Consider the following 8942-nt stretch of genomic DNA (forward strand, 5'->3'; position numbering starts at 1 on the left):
CAAGAGCGGAGCTCACCGCCGGCCACGGCTCCTCTCTCTCTCTCGTAGGCTCAGCCAACCTGTACCATCTGCCCGGGCAGGAGCAGCCCTTCCCTGCAGCCTGGGCACCCCTGCCAGGGGTGGCACCCCAGGCCCCCCAGGCACCACCAGCAGGTAGGGCACCCCAGTCTGCTCGGGCACCTTTGGCACCCCCGTCACACCCGTCCCCCCGGCAGCTTTCGCACGGGCGTTCAGCAAGCCCGCGGGAGCACCCTTGCCCTCGCCTGGGTGACGCGTACCCACTCCAGCCAATCTGCGGAGAACTTCCCAAATATCTGGGGCCACCTCTCCCGTTTCACCTCCTAGAAGGGAGTCTCCCCCCCAACGTGCAACCCCGTCCCACCGGCACAGCAGCTCACCCCGTCAGGATGCCCCTGCACAGCAGCTCCCCACGCGCCTGGCGCGGAGCTGGGGGATGTCGGCCGTGGGGGATGGCTCGGTGGGTGCCCCTGGAGACTCCCCCCGGCCCAGCATGGCTCCCTCTCACCCACACAGGTCTGCAGATGGCTCCGTGTGGCTGCCTCTTCGACCCCCAGGTCTTCCAGATCCAGTGGACAGCCACCAACCTGCCTCCACCGGCCGGTGCCATGCTCGGCCAAGGCACCGCTTCTCTGCCAGGGGCTGCCCTGGGGGGGCCCTGGGGCTGCGGGGCCCCCCTGGCCTGGGCAGCCCCGGGGACTCCCCAGGGCCAGCCACAGTACCTTGCCCCCTACCAACATCTGGCAAGAGCGGTGGCCCCAGCCCCTACGGCGCTGCCCATGTCGATGCCCACCTACCAGCACATCCAGGGGCAGTTGCTGGTGATTGACACCTCCAGCACGGCCACCCCTGCAGGGGCACCCCTGGGCAGCGACGTCCCCCCCCAGCCCCTCCGCTGCCCCCCCCCAACCAAGACCTTGGGGACACTGCAGGAGACCCCGAAGTGTCTGAGGAGATGCTGCTGCAGGAGGCCCTCAGACTCTTCGGGTGCTCCACGGACGCGGTGGGGGCCAGCCAGGGTGGTCCCAGCAGCAGCCCCGTGCCTGGCCACCCCAGGGGCACCAGCCCAGAGGGGACAGGGGTGGCCCCAGCCTGCCCAGTGCTGCCGACATGCAGCCCCGGCTACCAGCACATCGAGGGGCAGTCGCAGAAGATCAACACCTCCGGCACGGCCACCCCTGCAGGGGCACCCCCGGGCAGTGACGTCCCCCCCGGGCAGTGACGTCCCCCCGGGCAGCGATGTCCCCCCCAGCCCCTCTGCTGCCCCCCACAGCCAAGCCCTGGGGGACACGGCAGGCGACCTCGCCGTGTCCGAGGAGGTGCCTCTTGAAGAGGCCCTCAGACTCTTCGGGTGCTCCACCGACGCGGCGGGGGACAGCCAGGATGGTCCCAGCAGCAGCCCCACGCCTGGCCACCCTGGGGGCACCAGCCGAGAGGGGACAGGGGTGGCTCCAGCCTGCCCAGTGATGCCGCTATCCATCCCCGGCTACCAGTACATCGACGGGCAGCTGGAGGAGATAGACACCTCCGGCACGGCCACCCCTGCGGGGCCACCCCCGGGCAGCGACATCCCACCGGGCAGCGACGTCCCCCCCAGCCCCTGCGCTGCCCCTCACACCCAAGCCCTGGGGGACATCGCAGAGCACCTGGCAGTGCCCGATGGGGAGCTTCTTGAAGAGGCCCTCGGGCTCCTTGGGTGCTCCCTGGACACGGTGGGGGCCAGGCAGGACGGTCCCAGAAGCAGCCCCGTGCCTGGGGACACCAAGGGCACCGGCGCAGCCACCCCCGACTGGGACTTCAGCCCTTGGTCGCTGCCGGATGAGCTGCTCACCCTCGACTCCTCCAGCCCCGAGCTCGACGACACCATGCTGAGCCTCGACATATTCAACAGCGTCGGGATGGAGCCCCAGGAGCCGCGGCAGGATGCGGGGATGGACCTGCCACCATCCCCGTCTGCCGCGGCAGAGCAGCCGAGGAAGAGGCAGGCGCAGAGCTCCTTGCCAATGCCACCCAGCAAGCGCAGGGCTCTGGCAGACGACATGGGGGTGTGAGGGGGGATCAGACGGGGCTGAGATGGAGATGGGGGGAGTGGGAGGTGGGAGGGGGGGATCAGACGGGGTTGAGATGGAGATGGGGGAGTGGAGGGTGGGAGGGGAGGGAGGTGGATTGGTTGGGGGGGGCTTGAGGGGGTGGGTGGGTGGTAGGGAGGGTTTAGGGCAGCTTTGTTGGGACCTTTTCTGTTGTCTTTTCGATTAAAAGCTATTTCTCCAGATCTGCTCCGTGCCTGTGTGGGAGAGGGAGGGAGCACGGGGGGGCACTGGGAAACAGCCCCCAAGAGCTGCAAAAGCCCCACTAAGCCCCAGATCCGAGCCAGCGAGGCCCGAGGGGAACCCAGCCACCACCAGGCCCAAGTCACCACCAGAGGGGCAGGCGATGGTGGGGGGGGGGACGGGACGGGAACGGGAACGACTCCCCTGTCCCCTTCCCCAGGGGAAGCAGCCCTTTGGTGGGGAAGCCAGGACAGACAGGTCCCTGCAGGACTCACGGACACGGCCCCACGCAGAAAGCAGCACGCAGCCCCTGGGACAAGGACAGACCTTGGAGGCCGGGGCGGGGGAAACAGAAGAAAAAAAATGAATCTCTAAAATCTCAGCACCGGCCAGCAAGCGCCTGGAAAGCTCACCTCTCCTTATTGCCCATTTCCCATCCCAGCTCCACAACCCAGGAGCAAGGCAGCCCATGGCACCTTCGAGAAGCAGCCTCACCTTGCTGGGTCTGCTTTGCAGAAGGTGCAGGCTGAGGTCCCCCAGCACCGGCGGGTTGGGGGGCGGCTGAGCCCCTTCCTTCGGGCAGTCCCAGGGGTGCCGCTCGCCGCTCCGGACCCCGGGCAGGCGCAGTCCCGTCGGCATCAGCACGGCGCAGCTCCCGGTGCTGCTGCTGCTCAGCGTCTCGCCCCGCGTGCCGACTCGCCCCAAGCACTGGCCTTGCCCCAAAACTGGCCCCTGGAGCGCTGCAACACCACCGCCCGCAGCTCTCGCGGGCCACCGAGAGTCCTCCTCCTCTCGAGCAGAAGGAAAAAGGAAAGAAAAGAAAAGGAAAACCCCAAACCCAAACGTCAAGGAGCCTCCGCGCCGGAGGATGAGCTCTCCTCACCCAAAGCTGCTGCAAAAGCCCTTGGTGCCATCGGGGCCGTGGGGCAGGCGAAGCAGCGCATCCCGCAGGTCGAGGGGCTCGGGCACCCGTTTCGCTGCCGGGACGTTGCCGGCAAGAGGTCTGGCATCTGGAGAGGGGCTGCTGGGCCAGGGCGCCCAGGCACCCGCCCCGCTCCTCCAGCCGCAGCCATGGGTGCTCTCGGGGCTGGAGCAGAGGCCGTAGCGGTCGGCCGTGCCCAAGCCTGTCCCGAGCAGCGGGAAGACTTTCCTGGTGAGGAGCGATCCGGTGAAGGCGTTGCCGAAATCGCCGGGCTTGACGGCGCTGCCGGGCCAGGAGGGTGCCGAGGGGTCCTTGCACAGGAGGAGGGGTGACAACGCCTGGGCGCCTTTCGACTCCGGGGAGCTGCAGAGCAGGGAGTCCCCGAGGCCGGAGGGGAGGGTCGCGGCCACCGCCTGCGTTTTCCAACCCGGCTGGTCCACCAGCTTCTCTGCCGCCTTCCTCTCGACCCTGGGTTTCGTCTTGGAGCCCTTCCCGCAGAGCCGGACCACCCTGATGCTCTCGCCGCCCAGGCGGCTCTGGCGGCCGAGGTCCGCAAAGGCGCTACGGGCGCTCTCCAGGCTCTCGTACTCCACCAGCGCGCAGCACTTGCTCAGCAGCTCCGGGAAGCGCGACGTGTATTTCCGCACATCTGAGGGCAGCTTGCGGCCCGGCCGCAGGATGCGGATGGAGGCGATGGCTCCGAAGGGGCTGAACATCCTCGTGATGGTCTCCACGAAATTCTTCTGGAGCGGCAGCAGCACGTCCTGCTCCGGGGGCAGCAGCTCCCAGGCCAGCAGCAGTTTGCTGGGAGGAATGCTCAGCAGGGACTCGGGGATGGGGACCCGCCGCCTCACTTTGGTGCTCTCCCCGTTCACCTCCAGCAGCTCCGAGAACTGCAGGGCGTAGAGCGTCAGCCGCCAGTCACGCGTCAGGTATTTCACCTGCGGGAGAGAGGGGTGAAACCGCGTCACTGGGAGTCTCCCCCGGGCAGGGACCACCCTAAACCCATCCTCCAGGCAGCCTGCAACCCCATCCCATGAGGTCATGGCAAGGCGATATCCCTCTTTCACGTGAGCATCTTCAGGATTTGCGGGAGAAGGTCCCGTGTGCCCCCAGACCGCGGCAACAAGCCACAGCTTCCCTGTACATCACAGCACCAGTGCTTCCCTGCAGTTTTTTGCTTAAGGGATGATCTCTGCCAAAGCAGCCTTGGGGAACCGCGGGCAGAAGAGGTGAACCCAGCCCTGGGCTTGCTTTGAGGACTCTTCACCTCTTCCCCAGCCACCCTCCCTGCTTGGAGAACTGCCGCAGCCCATGGAAGGCAGAGAGCAGGGCCCAGCTCTGCACCACCAGCGAGTGCTTTGCTTTGCAGGGACACACACAGCCTGAGCAGAGCCTGGACCTCCCCGTCCACCTCACCGCAGACAGCCAGAGCACACCCAGACACCCAGGCATCCTCCACGTGAAGGCCACTTCCCACCCCGGCCGGCCAACGCAACGCGATGCCTACCTTCTTGAAGGACGGCAGCAGTTTGATGCTGACAAAGCCCATCTTCTTCTTCTTCTGAACGTGTTTCGGGAGGAAAGCATCCTTGGCCAGCTTCTCGTCACAGAGCTAGAATTCCACCTGGGACACCATCCTCCTGACCAGCTGCGGGTCGGGGACGCATTTCTCGCAGTCCAAGACATCAGCCCCCAAAACATCGCTCGCAGCGCAGAAGCTCCTGGCAAAGCAGCAGGGACACGGGTGTGAGCTGCTGGCCTTTGGGATGTGCAGCACCGCCTGGTCCCAGCCGCAACGGTCGGTGCAGATGGCGGAGTGTTGAGGAGCGGGGTTGCTCAGCTGCGCTCTGAAATGAAATCCAGTTTTATGTTCTCACGAGCGCGGTTGCCTTCACGCCCCCGGCATCGGTCCCTGCCACGAGTTACAAACTGGAAGCCAGAGGTGCCTCGCCAACAGAGAGCAATCTCTTTCATTAACAGGATCCAGGCCGAGAGAGATCTTGGGCCTCCGGTTCACGGCGCTTCTCCCGACTCCCCCAGGCCACACGCCGTTCCCACAGCGGGAGCGAGAGGCCTGCGTTCCTACCGAGGGTGTCCTTGGGAGCGCCAAATCCTCCAAGGACCAGGAGGGGATGCACTAACCCCATCCCTGCGGAGCACAAACAGCCCCAGCCTCTCCTCATCGGACGTTGTGCAGAACCCAGGCCTTTTCTGGGAGCACGTGGCGGCGGGTGCTGTCTCCTCCTGGGTGTCACGCACCCAGGGCAAGCGCGGCCCCCTCCGAGGGGGATCCAGAGCTGCTGCTTTTCCGACCGGGCGACTAAAAGCCCTGACAGCACTCCTCGAGCCAGGGCTGGGGGAAAGCACGCCACCGACTGACACCGCGGGACCTTCCTTCGCACCCTCGAAGCCCTTTCTCCTATTTCTGCGTCACTCCAGCCAAGGCAGCGAACAGAAGCACGGCCAAGAGTCACAAATGCGTTGGCCACCTGCCACAAGGAGGCTGCGGCTGCGGTTGCAGCTGCGGCTGCGTTTGCGGCTGCGGCCGCATCTTGGTCCCTTCTTAGCTCGGCCGAATCAACTTGTTCTTTTTCCCCCACCGGAAAAACACTGTTGAAAGCCAAGAGTATTTGCACCCACAGCCTGAGAGCCACCTGTAGGCCCCGGGGGCCCCCCAGCCTCCCTTAACCCCTTCCCTCCCCAGGAGGAGCTGGGGACGCTCTTGGGGGGGGAGGGGGGCGGAACACAGGGAGCCCCCGCGTTCCTTCCTGGGAGACGCCAAAGAGTCCTTAGTAGCCAACAGCCAGAAGGGACCATGGCGCGGCCACCACGGCAGCTCCCACCGCGTGGGCCCGGGGGCCCCCCGGCGCCCCAGCTTTTTCAGACTTTTGTGCTCCCCGAAACCTTCAACCCTCGAGGTAGGGACCAGCCCCGAGCCCAGAGAAGCTCTTGGGGGCAAGAGCGGAGCTCACCGCCGGCCACGGCTCCTCTCTCTCTCTCGTAGGCTCAGCCAACCTGTACCATCTGCCCGGGCAGGAGCAGCCCTTCCCTGCAGCCTGGGCACCCCTGCCAGGGGTGGCACCCCAGGCCCCCCAGGCACCACCAGCAGGTAGGGCACCCCAGTCTGCTCGGGCACCTTTGGCACCCCCGTCACACCCGTCCCCCCGGCAGCTTTCGCACGGGCGTTCAGCAAGCCCGCGGGAGCACCCTTGCCCTCGCCTGGGTGACGCGTACCCACTCCAGCCAATCTGCGGAGAACTTCCCAAATATCTGGGGCCACCTCTCCCGTTTCACCTCCTAGAAGGGAGTCTCCCCCCCAACGTGCAACCCCGTCCCACCGGCACAGCAGCTCACCCCGTCAGGATGCCCCTGCACAGCAGCTCCCCACGCGCCTGGCGCGGAGCTGGGGGATGTCGGCCGTGGGGGATGGCTCGGTGGGTGCCCCTGGAGACTCCCCCCGGCCCAGCATGGCTCCCTCTCACCCACACAGGTCTGCAGATGGCTCCGTGTGGCTGCCTCTTCGACCCCCAGGTCTTCCAGATCCAGTGGACAGCCACCAACCTGCCTCCACCGGCCGGTGCCATGCTCGGCCAAGGCACCGCTTCTCTGCCAGGGGCTGCCCTGGGGGGGCCCTGGGGCTGCGGGGCCCCCCTGGCCTGGGCAGCCCCGGGGACTCCCCAGGGCCAGCCACAGTACCTTGCCCCCTACCAACATCTGGCAAGAGCGGTGGCCCCAGCCCCTACGGCGCTGCCCATGTCGATGCCCACCTACCAGCACATCCAGGGGCAGTTGCTGGTGATTGACACCTCCAGCACGGCCACCCCTGCAGGGGCACCCCTGGGCAGCGACGTCCCCCCCAGCCCCTCCGCGGCCCCCCCCAACCAAGACCTTGGGGACACTGCAGGAGACCCCGAAGTGTCTGAGGAGATGCTGCTGCAGGAGGCCCTCAGACTCTTCGGGTGCTCCACGGACGCGGTGGGGGCCAGCCAGGGTGGTCCCAGCAGCAGCCCCGTGCCTGGCCACCCCAGGGGCACCAGCCCAGAGGGGACAGGGGTGGCCCCAGCCTGCCCAGTGCTGCCGACATGCAGCCCCGGCTACCAGCACATCGAGGGGCAGTCGCAGAAGATCAACACCTCCGGCACGGCCACCCCTGCAGGGGCACCCCCGGGCAGTGACGTCCCCCCGGGCAGTGACGTCCCCCCGGGCAGCGATGTCCCCCCCAGCCCCTCTGCTGCCCCCCACAGCCAAGCCCTGGGGGACACGGCAGGCGACCTCGCCGTGTCCGAGGAGGTGCCTCTTGAAGAGGCCCTCAGACTCTTCGGGTGCTCCACCGACGCGGCGGGGGACAGCCAGGATGGTCCCAGCAGCAGCCCCACGCCTGGCCACCCTGGGGGCACCAGCCGAGAGGGGACAGGGGTGGCTCCAGCCTGCCCAGTGATGCCGCTATCCATCCCCGGCTACCAGTACATCGACGGGCAGCTGGAGGAGATAGACACCTCCGGCACGGCCACCCCTGCGGGGCCACCCCCGGGCAGCGACATCCCACCAGGCAGCGACGTCCCCCCCAGCCCCTGCGCTGCCCCTCACACCCAAGCCCTGGGGGACATCGCAGAGCACCTGGCAGTGCCCGATGGGGAGCTTCTTGAAGAGGCCCTCGGGCTCCTTGGGTGCTCCCTGGACACGGTGGGGGCCAGGCAGGACGGTCCCAGAAGCAGCCCCGTGCCTGGGGACACCAAGGGCACCGGCGCAGCCACCCCCGACTGGGACTTCAGCCCTTGGTCGCTGCCGGATGAGCTGCTCACCCTCGACTCCTCCAGCCCCGAGCTCGACGACACCATGCTGAGCCTCGACATATTCAACAGCGTCGGGATGGAGCCCCAGGAGCCGCGGCAGGATGCGGGGATGGACCTGCCACCATCCCCGTCTGCCGCGGCAGAGCAGCCGAGGAAGAGGCAGGCGCAGAGCTCCTTGCCAATGCCACCCAGCAAGCGCAGGGCTCTGGCAGACGACATGGGGGTGTGAGGGGGGATCAGACGGGGCTGAGATGGAGATGGGGGGAGTGGGAGGTGGGAGGGGGGGATCAGACGGGGTTGAGATGGAGATGGGGGAGTGGAGGGTGGGAGGGGAGGGAGGTGGATTGGTTGGGGGGGGCTTGAGGGGGTGGGTGGGTGGTAGGGAGGGTTTAGGGCAGCTTTGTTGGGACCTTTTCTGTTGTCTTTTCGATTAAAAGCTATTTCTCCAGATCTGCTCCGTGCCTGTGTGGGAGAGGGAGGGAGCACGGGGGGGCACTGGGAAACAGCCCCCAAGAGCTGCAAAAGCCCCACTAAGCCCCAGATCCGAGCCAGCGAGGCCCGAGGGGAACCCAGCCACCACCAGGCCCAAGTCACCACCAGAGGGGCAGGCGATGGTGGGGGGGGGGACGGGACGGGAACGGGAACGACTCCCCTGTCCCCTTCCCCAGGGGAAGCAGCCCTTTGGTGGGGAAGCCAGGACAGACAGGTCCCTGCAGGACTCACGGACACGGCCCCACGCAGAAAGCAGCACGCAGCCCCTGGGACAAGGACAGACCTTGGAGGCCGGGGCGGGGGAAACAGAAGAAAAAAAATGAATCTCTAAAATCTCAGCACCGGCCAGCAAGCGCCTGGAAAGCTCACCTCTCCTTATTGCCCATTTCCCATCCCAGCTCCACAACCCAGGAGCAAGGCAGCCCATGGCACCTTCGAGAAGCA

Source organism: Accipiter gentilis, chromosome 8 (assembly GCF_929443795.1).
Source record: "Accipiter gentilis chromosome 8, bAccGen1.1, whole genome shotgun sequence".
NCBI classification, from domain to species: Eukaryota; Metazoa; Chordata; class Aves; order Accipitriformes; family Accipitridae; genus Astur; species Astur gentilis.